The sequence below is a fragment of the Nyctereutes procyonoides genome, unplaced genomic scaffold, assembly GCF_905146905.1.
Source record: "Nyctereutes procyonoides isolate TBG_1078 unplaced genomic scaffold, NYPRO_anot_genome, whole genome shotgun sequence".
Lineage (NCBI taxonomy): Eukaryota > Metazoa > Chordata > Mammalia > Carnivora > Canidae > Nyctereutes > Nyctereutes procyonoides.
The window spans coordinates 45481109-45508356 of record NW_026575133.1 but is presented as its reverse complement, the minus strand read 5'-3'; the positions used below and the strand labels follow the sequence as shown (position 1 = coordinate 45508356).

Sequence of the window (27248 nt, the reverse complement as noted above, 5' to 3'; positions counted from 1 at the left end):
AAGAGATAAGGGTCTTGCGGAGAGTGACATGTAGCCCTGGTCATGATAAAAACCATTCTTCTGGAATTTTAACTTCTGCTTGGAAATTAGAGACAAGTACTCACTTGTCTTACCACCTTTCTCGAAACAATGCCAGAAATAAATAAAATATCCTAATGTGTGCACGGAAAAAAACTGGTAGCCATGGAGCAGGAAGCTTACAAAAGTGGGGGGAGGGGGAGAAGAAAAGATCAACAGTCTCTAGTTTATTATGAATAGAAAGAAATTTCCAGAATTTACAAACACCCACATTGTTCATTCCAAAGAGAGCTTTTGATTTAAAGGGATCACCCAAGTCTCCTCCTCTTTACAGTATATACAATGGAAGACTTTGATTTCATTTGCCTGTAATTTCGCTTCCATTCAATTGCCAATTTTAAGCTGACACTTGAAAATACCCAGTAGAATATATCTTTCTTCAGTTTAATTAACGTGGCCTATTGCCTTACAGGAAAAATACAAAATTAAGATCAATTCTTGTAAGGATCTCAGCTCAACATCAGGGCTATATTACAAGAGATAGTATCCGCAAATATAACTATACAATTGAGAACCATCTAATGGCACTATGATTCTTATTATATTATTTTTCTGAATTACAACCTTAAAACAAGGATCGTACCCTATTCTACTCTTGTTGGCCTTGTTTTAAGTATTTGCTCCACTCTTTACAACAGAACATTGTATACCTCAGTTCCACATCCAGAAAAAAGATGTGCTGTAAGAAAAGTTACATTTTAATTAAAAAAATTACACATATAAATCAAAACCTATGTTAAATATTTAATACTCTCTCCACCCAACGCGAACAGTTTTGTATGAAATAATTTACAACGATGCTTTGTCGTACACAGTTTCAGCAGCAGATGAAATGGATCTTGCAAATGCAATGAGAGTAAACCCATTCTCTCGTGGCATGGTGGTGGGCACATCAGCTCACGTGGCCAGCTAAGTCCTTAAGGTTGAAGATGAAGTTTATGCAGACTCATTGTTCTGGTGTCACAGTGCTTTTTTGCTTGGCACAATATAGTACGTGCAGTTCAGTCAAGGAACTCCTGAGGATTGTAGAAAGTAAACAAACTGAAATGGATGCATCGTACCATCTACTGAGGAGAAAGATGTGAGGTCCTGGTTGTGAATCATGAAATATTCAGAGTCTGGGTACCCATGAGTAAAGGGAGGATTTGCTGAGGTCATTCAGGTCTTCATTCTGAAAAGGAAAACGAAAGGGTTCATCACCACAGGCTTCTCAAAATGCATGCTCCATCAGTTTCTGAGTTTTTTTTTTTTTCTTTAAAAAAGAGGCAATATCAGATAAGCGGAAGTTACGGGCACAAACAGTACTGTGTACTTAAATAAAATCAACAAACTGTATTTAACTTTTTCCCCCCTTTCAAAATGCAAGAGTCTAAAGCAAATATAAACTCAAAATAGTCAATATTAAATCAGTCAACAGATCGATGTGATTTGGAGGTTTCAGAGTTCAGTAACACAAACACGCAAAATACTTTGATGTTCTTAGGATCAAAACAAAAATGTAAGTTATAGTTGTCATGTAAAAAGGACTGTAAAATCTGGTAAGCAGGTTATGGTCAGGCTACGCTTCAACTTCTTTTGGTTTAAAGTCAACTGCAGGTTTTAGAATTTGAAGTCGCGAGCCCCAATATTATAAAATCTGAAATCAGTTTGTAACATGACGTTACTTGACATGAGGATTTTTGATGCAAAAGGAGGCCCAGGTGAAACAGATGTAGTTAATCATTAAATTAAAAAAGAAAGGGATTCTGATTTAGATCTAATAGAAATGTTATTCTGGCAGAAGCACATTGCTTCTATGTGATTCCAGAAAGCAGACCTCATGGGGCATTACCCATTCCCTTGCAAAGAGGAGACACCTTTTTCAACCTCAGCCCTCTTTTGCTCTCTAGCATTAACATCAGACAGTCCTTCTGAGGCCCACATTTTTCATGCATTCCAAAGTTATCTATAAAATACCAGTACTTACAGAATGTCCTGAACAGTATGTGGCACAGAGTAGATAATAAATATTGCCAAACGGGTAACTGGTTGCATTAAACACTATGGGGAACGTGAAGCTGAATTGTGCTACAGGCCCTGCTTTCTAGAAAGTCGGGCAAGGAAGGTAAGCTCCGTTCATGAACAGAGAATGCAAAGGAAAAAGGGAGTAAATCCCACGGCAGATGGACAGGAAAGACTCTTTCGCTGCAGGGAGGGAGGGAAAGATGCTTCTAGCTGGGAAGAGAAAGGAAATACCTCACTGACACGTTCACCTTGGTCTGGAAGAAAAGGAATAGTTTGGGGATATGGAAATGGGATCGCATCTTTGTTGCCTCAGGGTTGCATCCCCAGAGCCGAGCACAAGGGCTAGTGCATAGTTAAGTACTCACTAAATATAAGTGGAAGGAATCAAAGGGACACAAGCCCCGTTCCCATAAAACAAGGCCCGGGGAAGAAGGATGGCCAAAGGCAGGCCAAGTGAAAGGGTGGTGTTGGGTTGTTGGGTTGGGTCCCAAGGTATGTGAAAAGGGGTTGAAGAAGGTAAATCTGCAAATGTAGCCGGGACAGAGGGTGAAGAATCTCAAATGAAAGGCTCAGGTATCTTTATCTAAGGACAGGGACAACAGGACATGTTTCATGATGCGCCCAGATGTAGTAGATACAGTAGTAATAACCCACGCCAGCCACAAGGAAAGGAACAGACTCTACAATTCATCCAATGGACATGCTGACCAACATAACTGTTTTCCTCTCTCATCTCTTGAAGGAGAATATGGCTGGGACAAGTCACCATTCACTATTTGGATTTCAGGTAAGCTGAAATTTACTCAACGTGGACTCTAGTTTTATGAGATTTCTGTTGCTGTTTTTATAATATTGACTCCACCCCTAAAACAGGTAAACAGTCTGTTTTTCTATATACAAGTAAAGACTTTCCATGGAGACACCAATGTTCCAACACAAAAGGACCCCAGGCTTATTGATCCCTTTGATTGCCAGAGAAACAGGACTTACTTCGCGTGGCTCCTACGAGTGAAAGGAAAACCCATCCCTTCAAAAACCCGGGAGACCGTTCTCCAGATCTCTTGTTTACTTTCAAGTTTCTCCTGAACTCACACTGCAGTCTATCAGAATGTTCCTACAAGAATATCTAGACACCGCTTAGCGCGGCTTCACAGCTCTGGTCCTAAAATGAAATGGGAAGGCCACACTTTTATTAAAACACTTGCAACAAACAAACGAACTGCTTGCTCATTTATAGAAAATGGGGGAGGGAGTGGGGGGAGCAAAGGGCACACGGTCTGCTTTTCATTTTACACCTGGCTCACATCCAGAACAGGCTGAATGAATAGCTCTGCCCAGGAATAAACTGCATCCAGTTTTGTTGTCACATGTGCCAACCTGCACGGATGCAGTGGGGGGCAGAGATTGGGGGCCTCCCTGAGGAGGGAAAACACTCTGGCTTCGCCAGATGCTGACGTCTATTGCTTTGGGCCACGCTGAACCCCTCCCTGTAATTTCCCACAAGTATGTATGTTCAAAGAGCAGGAAATAAAAGGATCCATCAATTGCACCATAAACTTGCCCTCTAAAGTCTCAGCACTCTCTCTACCTTTCAAAGTCCTTTATCATAAACCCTGATCAGCACATGTCTCAGGCACTAATGCTTACCTACTGGTGCCATCACCTTGGGGATCTCTGAAAAAGTGAAAACAAGGAATGAGGGAGGTTATGCTGATGGGGAGGGGCTGGGTACAGACTCGATAAACAGGCCGCAGAGGCCCGGAAAAACTTCAAGGGAAAGTCTGAAGTTCACATCTGTTTATCTTCGTTCAAGGGTGTGAGACTGTGTGTGTGTGTGTGTGTGTGTGCGTGTGTGTGTACACGTGTCTGTGTTTCTGTGTGTACGTACAGAAAATTTAGCTCGTGAGCAAATGATACGGATATTTAACAGCCATCCCTGAGTGAGACTGGTCCTTCACTGCAGCCACTTTGAGGTCTGCACAGCTATGCCAATCACGCAGCCATTGTTGGAAGCATTTCTGGAATGCTTCCTCAAGTTCTCATTTCTTTCCGGCGATGGCCTTCCCAGCCTTGGGCATATTCTTTGGAATGGTCTCTAGAGCAGCCAGTCTCAGCCCTCTGAGGGCACCTTTGATCCTCGGAGATGGCCAAAAAGCCTTGAGAGCCAAATATGGTGAAAGAAGGGGCTGATCAAGCCAGGTAACGGTTCCCCAGTGAGGCCTTATGGAAAGCCAAAGACCCCAAAACTAAAGTTCCCAAAACACAGCTGTTCGCAATCGCCCTGCTGAGTTTTGATGGAAATGAACCCTGAGGACATTATAGACAGACCTCAGTGGATGTTCATGGGACTAAAAAGTTCATTTGCCTTGATCCCAGCCTCTCCAGAACTGCAGTCAAGAAGGGTGATCTTCACCAAAGCAACTCACTTGAAGAAAGGCCAACATGTATATCAGACATTTTGGGAGCATGTTTTTAAAAAACCAATACCCGTACTAGGCTCCCACAGTCAGTCAATTCAAGAAACATCTGTGACAAATGGGAAGGCAGTGATAAGGACTGTAACAAGCACTACAAGGGAAGACACCGGTATAGGTATGTTCGATGCTCTTTATATATACAACCCGGACTGACTCACTCCAACCATAGGAGGCAAATATTTCAATGATGTTTTACAAATACAAATACAAAAACTCATTTGTAACACCCATGAAGTGGAAACAAAAGAAGCAAAATATTTCCTCGGATTAGAGCTGGGCAAATATCAAATGGTGATGTTCCTAGGATACATCCTCTCTGGTTACCTCACTGGGGAGTAACTCCTGGACCCAGAAAGACGCTGCACCTGTCACGAGATTTAGCAGCAGGAAATTACTTTTTGACAAAATTTCATCACCACACCAGCATCTCTTGTCCCCTTCCGTGTGTCTTCGTGTAAGATAAAACCCACCTAATCCTATTGCCAGTAATGAAAAATGTAATTTTTAAAGCATTATCAAATAAGTCAACACTTGAGCGATGCTACTTGAGACCTATGGATTACTGCATTATTGCATCCAACAGGAATTTACATCTTCTGGCCTCGACCCACTTAAACTATGCCTACGGAGAGCTGAAAAACAGAGGAAGCTTCTGCTCCCTTTCACACTCAGCCTATTGACCAGGCTGCACTATAAAGCAGCTGCGAACAGCACAAGGTTATGATATGTGTACAATGAAGGATCCATATCCTTTCAACAATGAATTTTTGGCCCAACCCATCGACTAACATTTTTATCTTGTATTCAAATGGCTCAAAACCTGCCAATTTGTTGAGTCAAGTGCAACACACTTATAAATACCTAGTCAAAGCATTACCAGCAGTTTCTACTTCTACTAAGGAAACAGGAGTAAAATAGAAGTTCCTTGGCTATTTTCATATACCAAAATGTAGCCAGAAAGTAACTCTTCCTCACCCGACTATGATTGAAAAAAAAAAAAAAATGACTATCGTAATGACTTTTCTTCAATGGAGACCATTGTTTGAAATCTTATATTGTAGATTCAAATAGAAAAATTTGTATAAATAAATTCCTCCACTTAAAGAAATGTGTCAAAACAGCACATTTCTCTTTCACTTAAAATAAACAGCTGTGAGTAAAAAAAAAAAAAAAACTTCTTGACTATAATATAGAAATTTTATGCACCACAGGAAAATGTAAAGAAGGAATAAACATTTCTTGAATTCCTGTCACCCAGGAAAGCCACGATTCAGCTGTGGTTCTAAATCCACTATTTGCTTAAAGGACTTAAACTTTTAAAATTCTGTATTCGATATCACAAATGTTTCAATAGGACAGGAAAATCACATTTCCATCATATTTAGATTTTTTTCCCATTCTTAAAATAACTGTGATGAGAAGATATTTGAAATGCTAACCAACTTTTTTCTTTTTAAGATTTTATTTATTTATTCATGAGAGACACAGAGAGAGAGGCAGAGACACAGGCAGAGGGAGAAGGAGGCTCCCTGCGGGGAACCTGATGTGGGACTCGATCCCAGGACCCCGGGATCACACCCTGAGCCAAAGGCAGACACTCAACCACTGAGCCACCCAGATGTCCCTCTTAACCAACTTTTAAACCTTCTTGGTATGCTGTCCCTTTCCCTCCTTCCAATTCATGTTTTTGGGGAGGAATATGGCAGTTTGAAAGTAGAAAAAGCCTCTGGCTTGGCTTTGATATCCAAAAGCCCAAGTCCTTCAGGAAATGGCACAGGCCGAGCAGTTAGAAGAACAGGGGGGAGGATTCCTCCCAGAAGAGAAACCAGTTCCCTTTGGCTGGAAATAAAGAGTGAAATGGTGGGTGCGGTTTGGAGCTCCACGTCCAGCAGGATGCTGAACGTAGCACCTGTGACCCCTCTCTCAAGCTTGTCTTCCCAAGCCTGTTGATTTCTCATTTGACACAATTATATTCAACTGCACAGCACTACCGTGACCGCAATTCATTTCTTTAGCCACCTGCTTGATGCTGATGCAATAATTCACACTACCACTCAGAGAAGATCAAGTCTTCCAGAATGCTTACACATTAATAAGGCACCTTATAAAACACTGCAAAAGTATCCTGGTTTTAAGCCTACCTGATTCTGTCAAACAGGCCAGTAAATTGAAAAAAACAAAAACAAAATAAAACAAAACAAAAAACAGAAAAACAACCCCTATCAGTGTTACACAGACTCATAGTTCTGGGAGTGTATAGGGGCGCTGCCTTTTAACATTCACACTACTCCATCTCCGATGGACAAAGGAGGCCACTGTCCCATTTGATGGGCTGTGAAACCCTTATTAGAGAAATTTCCTGGCTTAGAATTTGGTTCTACCAACTAGGGCGGTGGATGGAAGCATTTAGGGAGGACCCAGAATTATCAGCCCTGTCCTGTAGTCCTGTTAGCTATGGTAATCACCCAAGCGAAAAGAGAAGAAAAGCTAATTCTGGAGGACTTCAAGTTCGGGACACAGGGAGAATCTTTCTACTCTTTACAAGGTAGACCTGGGAAGTGTCAGTACAGGATGAGACCTTGGCAAAGGACAGACCTAAGTGGAGGGAGGGAAGGAGGGAGAGAGAGAAAAAGAGAGAGGGATGGAGGGAAAGAGGGAGGAAGATGGGGATCCTGGGTGGCTCAGTAGGTTAAGCATCTGCCTTCGGCTCAGGTCATGATCCCAGGGTCCTGGGATCAAGCCCTGCACTAGGCTTCGTGCTTGGTGGGTAGCCTGCTTCTCCCTCTCCCTCTGCCTGCCACCCCATCTACTTGTGCTCTCTCTCAAGTAAATAAATAAAATATTTTTTTTAAAAAAAAGGAAAGAAAGAAAGAGAAAAGAAAAATCAATGTAGGGGCACCTGGATGGCTCAGTGGTTGAGCATCTGCCTTCAGCTCAGGTCATGATCCTGGGGTCCTAGGATGGAGTCCCACATTGGGCTCCCTGCATGGAGCCTGCTTCTCCCTCTGCCTGTGTCTCTGCCTCTCTATCTGTGTCTTTCAGGAATAAATAAATAAAATCTTAAAGGAAAAAAAAAGAAAAATCAAGGTAGGATGGAACTAAAGAATTAAAATGAGAGGTAAGACCACAAGACATTTGCTCCTTTATGTTGACAAGAAGCTAAAGAAAGGAAACCAACATCTTTGAAAATAGGCCAGAACAGGGCTGGAAAGACTTGGTTTCATGGTCTTAAAAGGCGAAGGGTAAGTGGCCGGGCCAGGGCTTTAACAGAGCTGCTTAAAGAGCACTTTTGCCTGGTGCGAGTCACATGGGCGTGGGCGGGTGAAGATGACAAGGTCGCTGGCCGGGCCTGGGAGCACGCAGGGCTGCCAGGGAGGAGCATCTGGGGACAGCTGCCAACGTGTGAGAGGCCACCCGGGCTCCAGTTCACCTTTTGTCCCAGTGAAGTCCTTGTGGTGGGGCTGGTGACTTCGGGAGACCCCCTGGGGAAGAAAGGCACCTGTATCATGAAAAGAAGAGAGGGGCTGACCTGGGAGCTGGCCGCCCAGCCTGGAGCCTGCGCTGTGGTCCAGGGGTGGTCAGCCACAAGGGGCAGGGGCTGGACTGGGACACTTTTCCAGAGGGTTAGAGATTTATGGGGCTGCCGGATGAAAACAACAGCAACACACAGCGGGGGCCTGGCTGGCTCAGTGGGTGGAGCGTGTGACTCTTGATCTTGGGGTTCTCTTTTTTTAAATTTTTTTAAATTTTTATTTATTTATTTATTTATGATAGTCACACACACTCACACACACACACACAGAGAGAGAGAGAGAGAGAGAGAGAGAGAGAGAGAGGCAGAGACAAAGGCAGAGGGAGAAGCAGGCTCCATGCACCGGGAGCCCGATTGTGGGATTCGATCCCGGGTCTCCAGGATCGCGCCCTGGGCCAAAGGCAGGCGCTAAACCGCTGCGCCACCCAGGGATCCCCTGATCTTGGGGTTCTAAGTTCGAGCCCCGCATTGGGTGTGGAGATGACTTAAAAATATTTTTTTAAAAAAATAAGGTATATTAATTAAGGCAATCTAAGCATTCTGAAATCTTCTAAGCTGCAGAATAGTCATTTCAGTTACTTCCCAATCTTGGTCATTTCAGTTATTTCCCATTCTTGTAATTAATAGAGAGCATGCTGATAAAGCAAGAGATAAGAGCCCTTTCCCCACCTCCCACCCCCCACAACATAACCCAAAATGTCTCAAATCTGTCTTCTACCGAAATTAGAATGCAGGACACGTATGTGACAGTCAAGGTAGGGGAACTCAGAAAAATAGTCCATCTACATTACGAGTCAGACCACTTAATGTGGGGCAGGAAGTTTTAATTTTAACGGAGCTCAACCAAAAAAAAAAAAAAAAAAAAAAGAACAAAAAAAAAAAACCTGTTGCTTGAAGACATCAAAGTAATAGGATACCTTCTTCCCTACCTGAGAAAGCAAGTCATAAAAGTCAAGTCTTTCTTCTGCTTTCATGGGAGCTATTTCTGCTGGATATGCTGCTCTCCCCCAGGAATTAAATTCCAGTTCTGAGGTTTATAGTTTTTATTGTCATTTCACATCAGTTTGTTGTTTTGTTTGTTTGTTTGGTGTTCAGAAATACAGGATATCGGTTTTACTGGTCTGGCTTTGATACAAACCAGTAGACTTAAATTAAAATCACAACTTAGTTTACAATGTGGTGCAGAGACGGTAAAAAAAAAAAAAAAAAAAAAAAAGTGTTTGCAGTACCACTTCTGTAATTAGGCAAAAGGGAATCAAGTGGGCTCAGCCCGGTCGTACTGCTTTAATTTTTCTGCTAAACACTAAATAGATTTTGCATTCTCTGCACTCTCCCCAGAGTCATATCAGAAATTGCTTCAAGAAAGCAAGGGCCTGATTTTACATTTGAGGAATTGTCTGACTACCCAATTGTCTCTTATCAAGCATCAGCAGCTTTTCCGTAATAGCCTAGGAACCAGAGCACAGAACGAGCGTTCACACAGGGTCTGCAGCGGGCTGAGGTAAGGATCATTAACACCACTGACATCACTCTTGGCAGCCGGAGAAAAGGGAAAACCTGTGTTTAATCTACTTCCTACTCACCACAAGTTTTAGCCGGAGTCCCCGATAATATGGGTTGCGGTTGACTTTATGGAAGAATTTGGTAATGCAAGAAAAATGTACTGAACTGAACAGGCATCTTTAAAAGGAACCACGAGGTACCTCAGCTGTGTGGCCCTGATCTTCTGTAGGTATTCTGGTCATGAGACGGGCCTAACGGAGGGCAGGGCTATTCCCAACTGTTCCCAGCAAGGTCAAGCTCAGTAGGCTTTCCCTACTGCACACATCTAATTAACATCAACTGGAGGCCATCTTCATAAATCACAAACACAAAGGTTTTACCCTTTGTCTTCCTCTTTGCTTTGAGAAGGCTAAGAGGAACCTGCAGGGAAGAATTTAATCCAGAGTCTTCAAAGCTAAGTGGGCTGTGGTCGTTATTTCTGGGGTCTAAGTGATGAATGAAAACTGTCGAAGGATGAATGAAACCAATCGAAACTGGTCATCAATACAGAAGCACAGGGCAGCATGTTTCAAACGTATTCAGTGCTCAAGTGTAAGTTGTTTTAACTTAAGAATTCTTGTTAAAGAAATGCAAGTCATAAAGGTTTCTGAGTTATGAAAGCTAGTCTTAAAAGTCAATGTTCAAAGGATGGAAAAAACTGTCCCATCCACCCTAGGCTACAGAAGGCCCCAGGTGGGACCTCTGTGTAACTGGATTATGTTCAGGAGAAGTTGTAACACTGCTTGCAATGAAGTAATGCAACCAACGTGTGCTTCCCTTGAGTTGCCACTACCTGAGGAGTATCCTGTATGGAATTCTGAATCCTAAAATGTAATTTAGGGAATTCATTCCACAAAAGGTTGCTTTGAAGGGCACCTGGGTGGCTCAGTGGTTGAGCATCTGTCTTCGGCTCAGGTCATGATCCCAGGGTCCTGGGATCAAATCCTGCATGGGCTCCCTGCAGGGAGGCTGCTTCTCCCTCTGCCTATGTCTCTGACTCTTTCTCTGTGTCTCTCATGAATAAACAAATAAAATCTTTAAGAAAAAAAAAAAGGTCACTTTGAGGAAGAGGATGTTCCTAACACATGGCTGTTATTTATTTATTTATTTATTTATTTATTTATTTATTTGAGAGAGAAAGAAGCAGACTCTCTGTTGAGCAAGGAGCCCAATGTGGGACTTGACCCCCAAGACCCGGGGATCATGACCCAAGCCAAAGGCAGTCACTAGCTGAGCCACCCAGGTACCTCACTGTTATGCTTTTTAAAGACTGACCAATTTTAACTCAAAACTTATTTCCAAGTTAAAATTTAAAAGGAGACTAAGACCACTTACATAATCTCCTCTCGTTCTTCTGTGATTTTGGGCAAGTCATTTGCTCTCTTAAATCTCAGTGTGTTCATTTGTAACACGGGGAGAACAGTACCCATTTCACAGGGTTAGCCCTTGAGGTAAAAATGAGATAATACATGAAAAGTTCTCATCGTAGTGCCTGACACACAATGAGCCCTCAGACATTAGCTCTTAATGTAGAATTCTTATTAAGAACTAGGTATCCCTGGCTCTCCAATTTTCTCCTGATTCCTGAAAACACACACCAACCACAAATGCATTGGTGGAAATAACAAGCAAGAATGAGTCCACAGGCCAGATGCCAGAGCCAAGGGCTGAGGCTGAAGCCAACCAAGATCAGGATGTGTCTTGCTTGGGAAGGAAGACAAAATTATTTGAGACATGAGGTGGTATGGAGGACGCGCCAGAACAAAAAAGAAAAGGTAAAAGTAATAGTGGTGAAGCTAAAAATAAGACCCTAGGATAGGATTTTAGACAAAGACCTGTCTACCTACACGGGGAACAGCAGAGGTTAAATATTAGGACAGATAGCATTAGCGTATCTTTGAGCGGATCTTAAATTAATGCTATCTACAGAAACACTGCTGAAAGCCCACTTCTAGTGCTTTCTCAGAAGAAATTAGAAGCCTGAAGCCCCCACCCTTTCTAAGCTGGGGCTTCAGGCTTTCTAGACTTCATTATAAGTCTAATGAAAAGACTTATAATGCTCCATGAAAGGATTCACAAAGAATTCTCATGAATAGGCTTAAATGGATGTTCAGTGAGATTCTTCTGCACTATTTCCAGGTTCTGAAGCATGTTTCTAATTGTTGGGGGAGGAAATGGATGGCTTTTGTTTCCAAATTCTTGTCCCCAGTCTTGATCTAAAGGAATTGAACAGGAGTGTGACACAGCCAGTCAACGCCGCCTGACTTACTTGACGAAAAACCGAAATTGCTGCCAGATGCACATGTCTAATGGTTGGCAGCTGGAAGAGGAGGGAGGAAAAACTGGAAAGATAATCTGAAATAATTGATAATGTATACATTGCTTGCATCTCAAAGGTCTTTGAAGCAGACAATGGTGCAGATTTCTAAGTGACTGCAAACACTTCTCTATTGTCCAGGATAAAGAGGCAAAATTCTTCCAGTTGACAAGGAGCGGCTGACCTTTCAACCCACTGACCCCAGAGTTTGTGGGCCTTTGCTTTCATCTCTCAAGTCTCACTTCCACTTTGCTCTTGTTCCTCTTGCTTTCCCCCATTATCTGACATCTCGGCCTTTTGCTTTTTAATTTGGAGCGTAGCGCCTCAGTAGCGTCTGCTGAGTCGGTCCCTGCGACAGCAAGCTGAACTGAACCACATCAGGTCCTGAGCCTGGTTGAACAGAGGCCTCCTGAGGACAGTGGTGCCAAATTCTTAATTATAAGGTAGTGGCAACTTGAAAGGATCCTTATTAAGGGTATTATCAGGGGCGGCTCAGTCTGGTGAGCGTCTGACTCTTGATTTTGGCTCAGGTCATGATCTCAGGATCGTGGGATCGAGCCCCACGTCAGGCTCCATGCTCAGCACAGAGTCTCAGAGTCTGTTTCTCCCTCTCCCTCTGCTCGTCCCTCCTCCCCCCCGCCCCGCCCACCTGCACGTGCTCTCTCTCTCTTTCAAATAAAAAAATAATTCTTTAAAAAAAAACGTATCAGTGACCATGAGGGGTCGCAGCCCCAGGGGAGATAGAAGGGAGACCTGTGAAGGTGATCCTCAGGCCCACTAGTGTGCCAGGACTCTGCCTGAAACACACTCGTGGGGCTAAACCACTTTTCTCTGCGGAGAACTTCTAGCCTCCAAGCATTTCACTAAATCTCTAGTTCTCAGTTTGGGTGGGCAGGAATAATTTCTCCCTGCAAGAGCTATTTGGAAAAGCCTGGAAACATTCTTGGTTGTCGCAACTGGGGTTAGGATGAGGTGAGGGAGAAGCTGTTGGCATCTAGGGGGTGGAGGCCAGGACTACGAAACCTCCCACAACACACAGGATGGCCACCAGTAGCAAAGAACCATGTCATTAGTTCTGAGGCTGAGACACCATGCTCTAGAACTGTTGCCGAAGCCACCAAATGCACCTGTTACCCGTTGCTGGGGTCCACACTGGTTCTATGGAACAGAATGAAGGAAGAGGTACGTTCCTGTTCCAAGGCCTTGCTTTGTTTACGACTCCACACTTCAGAATCCCAGTGGGTGTGTCCATGCTCTCAGCCTTTCCCAATTCATCACTGCTGGAAGCTTAGTTCACCTGCATCCCATTCCCTTCCTCTTCCGCTAGAAGACAGCTGATCTGATTAACCAGCCCAGGCCCATGTTTCCATACGTTCCTCCTCCAAAGGAACACAAGAATGTCTGGGGGCAATGCAAAAGCAATGACTAAAGAAGGTAGAGTACCAGGCACTGTGGAGGCTAAAGCAACAGAGTCTGGGGAAGACTAGCAGGTGTGACACTGCGCCACCTCCATGACCATGACATAAAGATCGACCCCAAGAGGAGATACCCTGTATCATGCCCAGGCTTGTATCTCATCCAACTGAGCCCGTACTTTGTAGATGGTCTTGGACAAGTCACTTGACCTTGCTTTGCCTCCACAATTTAACGAAATGGAGAAAATATCTAGTCCTCACAATCATTTGTAAAACTCGGTGAGAAAGAAGAGAACTTTCCTTTTGTTATTTGTAACCATTAGTCACGCTCATTGTCCTGAAATAACTGGGAGTAAAAGGAAGTTAAGAATTAGGTCCCTTCTGTTCCAGAATTAGTCAACTTTTTAAAATAAATCCACTAACTTTGCTAAGAGGCGACTCCCAAGTCAGAATAGTATTTCCTAGAGATTTTTTTTTTTACTTTATGAAATAAATACCTTGGAAGATGATTTATTACAAAAAAAGTCAAAGTTAGAAAGATGGAAATTTCAGCTGCTGTTTCTAAAATGTCTTTCCAAGACGATACTTTTCAGGTCTGTTTTCCCTAAAACTTTAAGCTTGAAAAAGAGCTGGGTGAGGGGCAGGGGACATAGACCGTCATCGAGGAGAGTACACAGCGTTCCAAATTCTAAGACTTAGACAGTGACCAGAAAGAACAAGTTGATTTCCAGGTGGTTAGGTATGAAGCTTTTCCGATGGAACCCGAAGGTAATGGTAAGAAGAACATATCCTCCTGAAATAATGCCACAGAAGCTACTGTGGTGCTGAAGTTCATAAAGAAAACAATAGCTTCTATTCTTTCCACACTGTGGCCTCTGAAGCTGACACAATGCCTTCAGAGTAAAACCCAACCACACAATTTCACCATTACTACCCAAAAGCGACAGGCTATAATTAACATTGAATTAACATCCCTATGAGGCACTTTGCTTAATTCTGCTCAAAAACTGCCTTATGTTTTTCCCATAAAACCATGTTGCAAATGGGCAATGGTCTACCTCTTCGTTTAGTTACTCCCACTTTCCTTCCTGAACAGTATAAGGAAGAGCATGACTGCGTAAGCATCCACGTCAAATCTCATTCTTAAGATATGCCTCTCTTCCTTCCTGTCCTTCCACCCTGAGCTCTCCTCACTCTCGGCCATCAGCAGCACCAAACAGCCTCTGAACACAGCCACTGACTTCACACATATCTTTATGCTGGATCCTCCCCACAGAACGTCCAGTAGAAACAAAGGCCTTCCCAGAGGCTTCCAGACGGAGCTGCAAGGATTAAGAGCAGCCATATCCTTGCTAATGTCCCCCTCTTAATGCATGGCTAGAAGGAATCAACAGGAAGGTGACTTGAGAACCATTTGACATAAGTAAAAAACCTGGTGGGAAGGGGAGTATAAGGACTAACCAAAATATACATCTGGATGTGAGTAATTATTCCAACTTTTGTTTTAGAGGCTCCATTCCCTTTTTACCAGGTGACTTCCACTGTGTGACCAAGTCATCGTAGACAGGGTTCTTGGATTAATACAAACAGAACAATCGAAGTAGTCCTATACCCGGTATTATGGGGACTTCCTGGATCATATGGTTATTGTTAAGAGTTAGAATCATGAGCCCATGAAACTGGTGAAGAGCAGCACTGAGGTAAGATTTGGGGTCTTTTCACCTCCAACAGTACTCTTTCTAGTCATGAGTCATTAAAATCTTAATAGCCCAATTATACAGAAAAGAAAAGAGCCCCCCTAAAAAAAGATCCCCCAAAGAGGAAAAACAAGGTGGTACCCAATATAAATGCAAAGCCAGATTCTTAGCAAAGTCGTTCAGCTATACAATGGAGATGTCCAGTAGGTAAAAGGGGCAAACATATAGCAAAAAAAGACCACCCAAAGTCTCTGAAGACTACCAATTTATTATAAATGAAAAATACACATCAATTTAATTCAAAATTATTATAATATAATAGGTATTACATTAATAGGGATTTGAGTCAGATTAAGTATTAGGTATTTGCTCTTATTACAAGACCACTGGTCTCTGTGCTTCAGGCATGCTAGAGAAAAGTACAGAGGAAATAATAACTAAGCTACGAAGGGATAAAATAAAGCAGAGCTTCTCAAACTTGAATGTGCTTAGGATCTCTTGGGGGTTTGGTTAAAATGCACATTGTGATTCTTGAGGTTTGCGGTAGGGCCCACGATTCTGCATGTCTAACCTGCCACCAGGGGACCCCAGTGTTGCTGGTCTGAGGACCACACTCTGAGGAGCAAAGGAGTAAAGAACCCTGAAGAAAAGGAGAGATTTCTATTTAATTTCAGTGAAAGAATAATAAGAGGGCTTAACGGGGGACGTTAAGGAAGGCTACATGATAAACCATCTGTTCTCGGGCTCAGTAGGGTAAATGAGCTTAAATCACAGGCATAGTTTTTTGAACTGAAACGCAAAGAAAAATTTCCAGGCAGAAAGGTTCTAAAAGAGTTAACTGGACAAGAATGAGAAACCTCTGTCTCAGGGCTCCTGAAAAAACAAACATCTGGATGAGTACAAAGACGACACTGGGAAAGACCCCAATACTGAGACAGCACTGATAGGTCTTTACCTGCTTAGTGTTCAGGCCACGGGAGACTCAAGACAGCTGGACTGGGAAAAGAGGGCTGGAAACTGGGATCCAATACATTTCTATCGCTTTAAAACACGGATGCCGGTTACTTTGATGTCTAGAGGTCCCGGTCAAGAGGAAGGGAGTGGGGCCATGTGCGTTAGCTCACAGATGATGGAACCCAAATAAACAAGCATTCGGCACAACTCAAAGGAACATGGACCGCCTAACACCCCGCCCTCCAGCGTCTTTTACTAAATAAACCTCAAGGCACAAACCAGAGGTTAGTTCTTAACTCCCTGTCTTTATTATTTGAGGGGACCAGCAGGTGGTAAAAGTCCCCAAATTGCCAACTCAGATCTCATCTCGAAGAGTAGAATCAACATCAACAATTAAATTATAGCGATCTACAACACCTTCAACTTTGAAGCATCAAAAGTACCAATATCAAAGAGGCTCCCATTTTTCCATTGCGCCTTAATTTATCCTCCATAATGTTTTGGTGGAAAAAGGATGACTCTGTGCGCAGGTATCTCATCTCCAGAACCACAGGATGCATGCAGGGGAAGATCCAGAAGCAGCACTTTCTGCATCTGGGGAAACCCAAAACCATAATGCTCAAAGGTATCAAAATGTGGAAAAGACTATAAATTAAGCACAGAGGGATGCTCTGGGGGTTCTAGTAACTTCCATTCACATCAATGGATGGTAGTGAACTGGTCTGATTTCTAAAAGGCAAGAGCATGCCCTTCAGTACAACTTATTAGCAAGTTAGTTATTACAAGGTTCTGTTTCTACATCAATGAAGTTTTACAGCAGAGCAAAGGTCTTCATTATTTCTTTTTAAAGATTTATGTATTTATTTGCCAGAGCGAGCCAGTGCACAAGCAGGGGGAGGAGCAGACAGAGGGAGAAAGAGAAGCAGGCTCCCAGCTAAGCAAGGAGCCCAATGCGGGGCTTGATCCCAAGACCCTGGGATCATGACCTGAGCCAAAGGCAGACACTTCACCGACTGAGCCACCCAGGCGCCCCAAAGGTCTTCATTATTTGATAGCAATTTCATTCACCGGGCCTGACTCGGTGCTCTGACCAGGAGGTGCAGCTTTACTGGTCTGGAAGAGAAGCCCAAACAAGGCAAGCGTAGGTTTCTAATGGCTTTAGGAAATGGAAGGAAAATGGGGTGGCCAGAGATACTCCCCAAGAGCTCATTCTAAAACCACGGCTGGGTAGTGCAATTCGCATGCTATGCAATTCACGTGAGTTATTTTTCCTAACCAGTGGGGACAGAATGAAAATACATTTCATCAATGGTTATGGGATCCAGCAAGAATGGAAACTGTCTGCAAGGCACTTATCCTTTGTGGCTGCCTGATGGTTGTAAGACCCTAGCACCCCCCCCCCACCCCCCGCCCAGCACTCAGGCCCTTGAGCAACATCGCTGAGCTGTTGTTCCTGGTAAAATGGTGATAAAAGTGCCTACTTAGCTCATCGGGTTGTTGTGAGGGTTAAATGAGATGGTGACTGTAAAACATGTGGAACAGACCCCGACAATGAAATAATTATAGAACAATTAATTCGTCTCATTCAGTAGCAAGAAGCCAAGGGAGGGGGCTGGGGAAACAGGAATTCAAAGGAAGAGGGAGGTATTTGCCACCCAAGCTCCTTGCTCTTTGCAATACTGCTGGGGTGCTGGCAGAGAGGAGCACCTCAAAACATGGTGTCAGTAAAGCCCTGACGAGGACACTCATCATCAATAAGGGATATTGTCCCACTGTTTTTATCACTGGGTATTGAAGGTACTTCTTGTTTTGCTCTAAGTTTATAATTTTAATAGTTGATCCGTGATTTAAAATGGGTTCTCCTTAGCAATTCTAAAGCACCCCAAACTTTAAGATTGTATTTATTTATTCATTTGAGAGAAAGAGAGAAAAGACCGTGTGCAAGTGGGGGAGGGGGGCAAGGAGGAGCAGAGGGAGAGGGACAAGCAGACACTGTGTTGGAGCCTAATGAGGGGCTCAGTCTCAGGTAGGGTTGTCATCTCCAACCCCACCTGACTTATCATTGTGTTTCATACATAATCTATATAAGAAAATTTCTTTCTTTCTATAGAAGAAAATCAGATGCACACACACACATATTCTAAGGTCTTATGACTTACATTAAGAATGATTTTAGCAGTGCCTGAATGGCTCAGTCAGTTAAGCATCCAAATCTTGGTTTCAGCTCAGATCATGATCTCAGAGTCATGAGATCGAGCCCAGCCTTGGGCTCCGTGCTCAGCACCGAGTCGGCTTGAGAGTCTCCCTCCCTCTTTCTCTGCCCCTCCCCTCCTCTCTTTCTCTTTCTCTCTCAAATAAATAAATCTCTTTTAAAAAGAGTAATTTTAGGCAAAGAAAAATAGGCTCTTAAGTTTTTGTGGTTTCCCTTACATTTATAAGTAGGGATTTGTTAACCTTTTAAAATTATTATTCCTCTTTTAATAAATATTTTCTTTAAAAAGCTCAATCTATTTTTTAATACTACAAATTAAATATGACTACACATATAAAGTGAATTTTATATTGATTATAATAGTTTTCAAATTTCACTTGTGTCCACCTCCCTCCCTGAATATTTGAGCAAAGCACTCGTGGGGTGAGGATGTTATATGTAAACATGTCTCTCTCTCTCTCTCTCTCCCTCACACACACACACACATACACACACACACACACAGAGTCCCCACTAGCAAGATAGCCAACTTTTGCTCCACGCCAACCACTATATGTTATGAGTTTGAATGTGCATTATTTCATCTAATCCTCATGACCATCCTGAGATTGTATTACTATTCCTGTCTTAAAACTGAGAAACTGAGGTTTGGAACAGAGAGTAAATTCCTCAAGATCTCAAAGCCAGTAAACGGGGCCACTAGGATTCAAAATCTCTGCTCGTGACCACACATTTATAGACAATGCTAGAAAAAGCATGGGTGGAAATACTGGCAAACCTCTCATCTAAACACAGTCCACCGGAATATACAGAGTTATTTTTATAACAGGAAATGGGGGTGACCTTTGTTGTTTACAACGGGTAATGAGAAATTACATAGTGAAATGCCATTCTGATAAATCTAAACCAAAATCAGCGAAAACACCGTTTCACACAATAGGCACCTGGATACCAGAACCACCTCCACTCCTGGAAAACAGTCTGCAAAAGAGATTGCCATCACAGAAGCACACCCATCCCTTATTATGTGCCCTCCTGTAAAAACACTAAATACGAAATCGCTCATTTCTTGAAGAGTCTAGACAGTGGTAGACGCAAGCAACTGGGTGTGACTAATAGATTCTGACAAACACACACAAACAGAGCCGAAAGGTAAAGCACAAGGCCTGACATTTATTGGCCCCATAAAAGAGAAATCCTTTCCACTCTAAGACCGTAGGCTCTTCTGGCCCATTGCTTCCAGGGCAGGATCCAGTCTGCGGGGGGATATTTTTATCCCACTACTTTTCCTTCGGTCGGTCCTTCCGTCCTTTATTTAGAAAGCCAAAATAAAACCCAGAAAGAGCATACTTATCGTCATAAGCCATACACTATAATATGTAAAGAAAAGCCCTTTGACATTAGAAGCCACCAAAGAACAGAAGATTAAAAAGTAAATCATAAACAGCTGCATCTCCCCTTCCAACTGTTTACATTCTTAGACATCCACTTTTTAAAAATATTCCCTATGTAGATCAAAACATGCTGTACTTGAGAAGAGAAAAACAATGACGTGAGCTTTAAGATATTACACAGTTTACATATAAACAGAGCCTCAGTGTCATTATTCTAGTTGGCAGCAACTGATCTCAATGGCTCAAGTGGAGGGCTGTAATTGTGTTAATTATCTCTGTCTACAGAAAACTCTAAAATATATATGTAACCTTTTAAAATGGCATCTAGCTCGAGTGTATATTCCCTATTGCACGGCGTGGGATACAAGTGGCTTAACAAATCAAAACAATCCAAAATTGAACTTCAGTGGCACCAGGCGTGGGTGACCGTGGATGCCAATACTGCAGACACTCTACTCCTTCATCCCTTGGTTCCCTCCCTCCTCCTCCCAACTTTTTTTTTTTTTCAACTTTCCCTTAATAGCTTCTCCCTATCCCTTAGTGCCACCCATAAATACTTATCAGCCTTATCACTGGTACTCAGGCTTAGAAAACAGAGTGGCCACATCCCAACAACCTGTTTGTAAATCCTTGCCTTCGAGCATCACAGCTCGAATGCCACCAAAAAGCTAACCCGACAAGCATGGATCTCCCGATCCCAACATCTTGTAGGTGAAAGAGGAGCAGGGAGGGAGAAGTCAAAACTCTGATATTCTTTTAAAAAACAACAACAACAAAAAATATTTTATTTATTTATTCATGAGAGACACAGAAAGAGAGGCAAAGACCATAGTCAGAGACCTGAGCCAAAGGCAGACGCTCAACCACTGAGCCACGCAGGTGTCCCAAATCTCTAACAATATGTTACATTTTCCAGAGATCGGCAGTTGGCAAAAAACTCTTTAGAACACAATGTCCATCAACAGACCTCAATGCGTTTACTTTCAATCGTCCATAGAAGGGGAGAGAATTCATTTTAAGTATCTTTAAAATTGGGATGCAAACTCACTTCCATCAGGAGCAGCCAATTAATATCAATGGTAAGAGAGCCAATAAGTTCAGGCAGATCAAAGAATTGGCTGTCCTGAACTATCATTAAGAAAGCATTTATCCTATACCCACATGTCTGAGGTACGAGCCAAGGTGAATCACCAGTTTCATCTCACTGAGAAGATTCTGATGTTAAAATCTAGCATCAGTGACCTCACTGAATCAAAACATATGCTCCACGGAAGGTGGTGAAACACCTCCTGTCAGTGAATCCATCGCCCAAAAGTTACCAGGCACTGTTTGTGTTAACCATACGACTAGAAGCCAATGTCTTGACATCCAAAGCTCTAAGTGTTAACACACATCTGAAGGGTTTTGAGGATGAATACACAGAACCAATATATTTTGCCTTGAAAATACATGTAGAGAAGATAATTTTAGAAATTCGTTGACCTATCGATCAATTACATCCTCACCGATGAGCAGTGTGAATTCAAATGCGATGGTCCAGACCACACACAATGGGGACAGAATTCTAGGGAAGCCTTTTAATTGTCTTCTTTAAAATATAATGATTCCTCCTTTCTTTAATGGGTTTCTGAGAAGGCAGCCATATATATACGTAAACCCCCCAAGAAATGCCTGTGTACTTACTCTCAATGATGAAGGGCACATGTAAGAAGCACAAATATATTAGTCCACTTATAAAGCCCTATAATTAATGGGTCATGACAATGACTCCAAGTCATACCGACATTTGGGGGAACCTGTAATATAACAAAGTAGGAAACTTCCATGGGTGGTGCCCCCAAATTTGTGCACTCCTACAGACCCAGTTCTGGGCAGGCCGTAAGCTGGCAGGACCAAACATGTTCTCTAACACATAAGCTCCATGAGAAAGAAGGTTCTGTGGCCAATGACCTTTAGGAAAAATATCTCCCGCTTGACAGTAGAGCCTTTGCATTTTGTCAAACCCCATGTTTCCCAAACTTATGATCAGAAAACACGTAGATCTTATTTCATATTAACAACTCCCAACATCTTGTGAAGCACACTTTGGGAAAGACAGCGTAAGTTTTCCCCCCAAGTCATTTCCCCCTGAACTTGGCCAGTTAAAAAGCATACTGATAAAATTCTGGGCAAAATACACGTATGTATAAACATAAGTAATTTTAGGATGGAAAAGTTGATAAAAACTAAACACACACAAAAATAGACTTTGTGAATACTGTATTTGATTTTTAATTCTGTTTTTTTTTTTAAGATTTATTTATTCATTCATGAGAGATACAGACTGAGAGAGGCAGAGACATAGGCGGAGGGAGAAGCAGGCTCCTCACAGGGAGCCCGATGCACAACTTGATCCTGGATCCCGGGATCACGACCTGAGCGGAAGGCAGGCGCCCAACTGCTAAACCACCCAGGCATCCCTGATTTTTAATTCTTAAATACCTAATATGATTTGTAGTCCATAAGATGTTAATGTATCAATACATTTGGCATACAATTTATGTGTCAAAAAGAATTGCTGGCTGCTCAGATTTGAAGGAAAATGGATTTATTTGTTTGTTTGTTTATTTATTTATGGGTAGGGAGAGAAATGAAGAGTGAGATAGCCAGCTTCGTCCCCTCATTATTCAGAGTCAATCTGAATTCAGAAAACCATTCTTCAGTTTTCAGGGCTCATGTATGAAAGCTGTTTTATTTTTCTTTTCATGGCACTGGAGGATGGACATCATAGAAGTGAAATGGTTTATTACCCACAAATACTTTTTAAATACCACTTGAGAAGCATAGACAAATGTAAAACTATTTTACATTGCTAGGAAAACCAGCTCTACCATTAGTCCTGCCACCATGACCAAAACACACACAATGAGTACTTTAAAGTTACAAAAAACATCATAAATGAAAATGCTGTACTTTTTCAAAATATGAAACAGAATGCTATCTTTCCTGTTAGCCTAAATATTTTCAGTATATAGCTATGGATACTGGGAACATGTGAAGCTTGAATGTCTGTGAATATTTAGACTTGAGTAGTAGAAGTTTTACCATATGGGGTTAAACTCTGCTGTAATACAGAAATAATCACAATGCAGCAGATTATTACTTGCATCCCTTTCTTCCTCTCCAAAAGTCTGGAATGATTTACATATTTTCTAAAATATCTCTATGTGTATAGATCATATACAGCCAGAAATATGGAAAGGAAACAAAGAACATGATGTTTATAGGGAGTAAAAAGGAAAAGGTGGCAGGGAAGGGATGACCTTCAATGATGAGACACAAATGAGAACAACCCCATAATTAGCCAGATACGACACAATCCAAGATTCTTAAAACGTCCCAGGAAATGGAATTTTTGAAACTACAGATAGATACGGGGATTGTCTGGAAGTTGTTTTTGCAAATTCCTCTAACAAAGACAGTCAGTGCACATTACAAATTATTTTATCCAGTAACTATGGAATAAGAGAGGCTCTGCAATTATATATTCACTTCTGTTTGTGCCCAGAATATGACTCATCGAGGCCCAATGGGGGATAATGAAAAAATAAGCCCTAATACCCAAAATTGCCTGTTTCAGGGGGAAAAAATATTACACAAGGCTCAAAGCACAAATAAAAGTCACAACTAGCAAGTAATATTCATTAGGCATCCATGTGGTTTTGAAAGCCAAATCCAAATGCTTATTTATAAATGTGAGATAAAGTAGCCGCATTTTTACAATGCCATGTTGGTAAATGGAAAAAGTTCTTTCTACAAAGCAAAATATTTCGTCCAGAGAAAACTTTTATGGAGGTCTGGAGCAAAGGAACTTCTAAACATGGCACCTGCGTTTAATAAAGAGACAAATAACTACTGGGCTCTTGGGTCTGAAGTTACAAAGGTTTTGACATAGCCAGCAAACCATGGCAGCTGGCAAATGTCCTGAACCATTAACCACCAACAGCAGCTGAAGCAAGTCACATTCCAAAACTCTGTAGCACTTCCTATAATATAGTAAAATGTTGATGTGCAGTGAAATTTATTTCCTCACCAAGGCTGAATGACATGATGCAAGCAGAAAAGGACTATTATGATCAAAGCAGATATACATTTTCAAATGTATTTAAAAACTGAATGAAAGCAACACAGAAAGTCTTTTTTTTCAAAAATCAGGCAAAGGCAAACAAAATCCATTTTTTGACTGTCCTTTAAAACATGGCACTTTCTTTAACACTAGCGATAACTCAATAAAATGTAAATCTGGCACGAGTGCCATGAATAAGGAAACCATGAAAATGCACTGAAATGCTTTGACCTCTTACTGTTAGAACGTGTCCACAGGCTTGGATGAGAAAGAAAAGTCATTCACAGAATAAGCCCACCCTTCAAACAAGTCTTTTAATTTATGCACACAAATTAAATGTGTGGGGTTTTTTTTTTCCTCCTTGCATTGTTATCTTTTGCCCTGAGACAAGCTTAACAATTAATTTTAAAACCAAGATCCAATAAGTGCCTTTCCTAAAAGGTTGCCTGAAATATTCTTTCAAGAAAAGGTGACATTAAGAATCTACTTTCTGTTCCCTGGAGAGAGCTGAAAATACCTGACGAGTTCATAAAATGTCAATAAAAGAGGATCTCCTGAATAGCCAATCTAACGGTGTTCAGTCCACACTTCCCTACAAATAAATGCAGTCATACTTTTTTCCCCCCTCTTAATCTGCGGTGGCTCCATTAGTAAGCCCCTAAAAATGTAACCTGGCATTTACACTCTTGTCCATCTGGAATGTCTCTACGTCAAAGGAAAACCCTCACCCCTGTGAAAGATGAACAAGTACACAGCTGGTAGAGATCTGGGCACGTAGGAAGGAACCCACTCATGTGCCTGCAGACACTGGTTAAATGATTAATCCCTCCAGCACCCTCCAGCACCCTCTACTTCCCATTTCGGATGAAGCTAGCAACAGCAACAACAAACAAACAAACAAACAAACAAAAGAGTTGGTATTTTTTTAAATTAAATTCTGTTCTTTTATCAGACAGCAAATAATTCCTTGGTGAATAGATGTTGCAAGAACGAAGCTTGAAAACTTGCCATCGAAGCTACCTGAAGCCCAAGGTGAGGTCTTCTACTACCCCTAGATGCCTTGGGAGCAAAGATGCAGAACGCTGAGGCCGACCTGGTGACAGCAGCCCTGCGAGTCCTCACCTTGCAGCTCGGCCCTCCTCAGAGCAGCAGACTCACACACGTGCGTTTCGGCAGAGAGGCAGGAATTGCTGAGGTTTTCTACACCGCTTCCCTGAAAACCAATACTTCTAGGTTTCACTGCTGGCTCAGGATGGGAAGTTATACTTAGAATCAAGCTGAGTCCTGCAGCAAGCTATACCACCTAACTAGCAGGAGTTTGAGCCTACAGGCAACTCCCATTCTCAACCCTCAGTTTTATTTTACTGATTTATTTTTAAAGATTTACTTATTTATTTTAGAGCCAGAGAGAGCATGAAGTGGGGGAGGGGCAGAGGGAGAGAATCTTGCAAGCAGGCTCCCCACTGAGTGCAGAGCCCCACGAAGGGCTTGATCCCAGGACCCCATGAGATGGTGACCTGAGCCGAAACTGAGTCCAATGCTTAACGGAGGGCCCCTTAACTCTCAGTTTTAATGAGCAAAAGCAGGGCAATAAAACCCAACTCTCCAGGTAATGCAACTAAAACAACAACATAATGGCTTTGGAATGCGTTTTGGTATTAATTTGGCTTTTGTTGTAACTGAAGTTAGGAGGGTACAACTATAGGGGGCGCTATTTACACTGTGGTGTGAAAATGGTCCTGTGAATGGCACCAGACACTAGCCGGAGGTTCTCAGTTTATTAAGTCATTCTAAACCAGTTACCAAGGGCTCTGCCTCTGAAAAGGCTGGAAATTATCCATCTTATCCCTGATACTTTCCTATGTAAGTTCTTCACCACCACCTTCCCCACACTGGTCAACTGTCACTCACAGTGATGAAGTTTTGCTTCTTATCAAACCTTATACTGAACACAGGCTGGTTGAGGCTTCTAAGAGCCTTCTTCCCACAAAGAATCCGAACTGTAGACGATACAGGTCCTAACAGTTGAACTAAGATTTTATAAGTATTCCGATAAACCTGAAACTCTCCAAACCCAAGGAATCTGCCCAAGGAAGCATTGTCTAACCTGATGAAACTACAAACTGTGAATCTTGAATCTTGAATATCTGTTTCATGAGTGTAATCTAGAAATTATGACAGAGCAGAAAGCAGGGTTATGAAGAGAGGTTGCCTAGTGCCATTACTTTGTCACAAACTAAAGGAAAATTAAAGTTTCTCATTAATTTTAGCAAAGATCCCTGTACTGGATCACCCAAGGACTTCATCCTGATTATCCAAGAAGCACGTAAAACAGGACTCAGATGATTAATCAATACAAAGGGTGGGACGGTTAGCCCTCTATTTAGCCAGGCCTTGCTCACTACAGAAGCACTCTAAATACAAACTAGAAGCCTCCCTAAAGTTCTCTTTCTTTCAACAACTGGCAATCATTACTTTCCAGAAACGACACATTCAAATTTGGTATGGTTTATTCACTTAGTTAAGTTTTTAAAAATCTTGTTCTTAGTGACCATAAATAGGCACTATCACCATTTGAATGTGGCATCCTGACTTGGAACCATGGTCCGGGATTCTTTGGAAAGTCATTACAGATGTCACATTAAAGACACATAACTCATGCCTCCTGTGGTACAAACATCTAAAACAGGAGACCATAGAAATACACAAAATGGCTAAAGAGCAACCACAGTATAAGTTTTACCAACCATCTCTACCTACAAGCTCTACTGAAACAACTCACTTCTGCTCTTAGAGCTCAAAAGCAGCCAGACAATACATAAGGAAATAGGGTGGCTGCTTCCCCATCAAACTATAAGAGACAAATGACAGCCAGATTTTAGCCCACAGGCTCTAGTTCATCAATTTCTATTCTAGTGTAAAGTAGAATTACATATTTTACTGTAAATCAGGAAGGAAAATACAAAGAGGACTACCCGTAAAACCCAAATCAGCTCAGAGTAACAACCCGACGAGTATAAACACCTTTCTAGAAAAGGCAAGGAATTGGGCAAGAAATAGCTAATGAGCAGTCTGCCAAGGATAAATATGTATTTGTTATTGTTACAAAATATGATAGTACTATTGTGATCACCCAGAAGAGAACAAGACAAACTTAGAACACTCTGTGTCATTACCTTCTTTGAGATGCTTTTTTATTTGGAAGGATTTATTTGTTTGTTTTAGAGAAAGACAGAGTGAGCTAGTGGAGGGAGAGACAGAGGAAGAGAGAGAATCTCAAGCAGACTCCCTGCTGAGCAGGGAGCCCAACGCAGGGCTCGATCTCAAGAGCCTGAGATCATGACCTGCGCCAAAATCAAGAGTCAGACACTGAACTACCTGAGCCACCCAGGAGGCCTTCTTCTTTTAAATGCTCTTTTTATTTTTTTAAAGATTTTATTTATTTATTCATGAGACAGAGAGAGAGAGAGAGAGAGAGAGAGAGAGGCAGAGAGGCAGAGACATAGGCAGAGGGAGAAGCA

General features: G+C 42.1%; 1 protein-coding gene across 1 annotated transcript in view; it reads right to left on the bottom strand.

The window, feature by feature from the left end:
• Window positions 1-218: 218 nt before the first annotated feature.
• Window positions 219-27248, bottom strand: part of IRS1 (insulin receptor substrate 1) — a 60098-nt gene continuing 33068 nt past the window's right edge. The window contains exon 2 of the mRNA XM_055346336.1: window positions 219-1249. The gene's annotated coding sequence lies outside the window, so the exon portion shown is untranslated. The remainder of the gene's footprint in view (window positions 1250-27248) is intronic.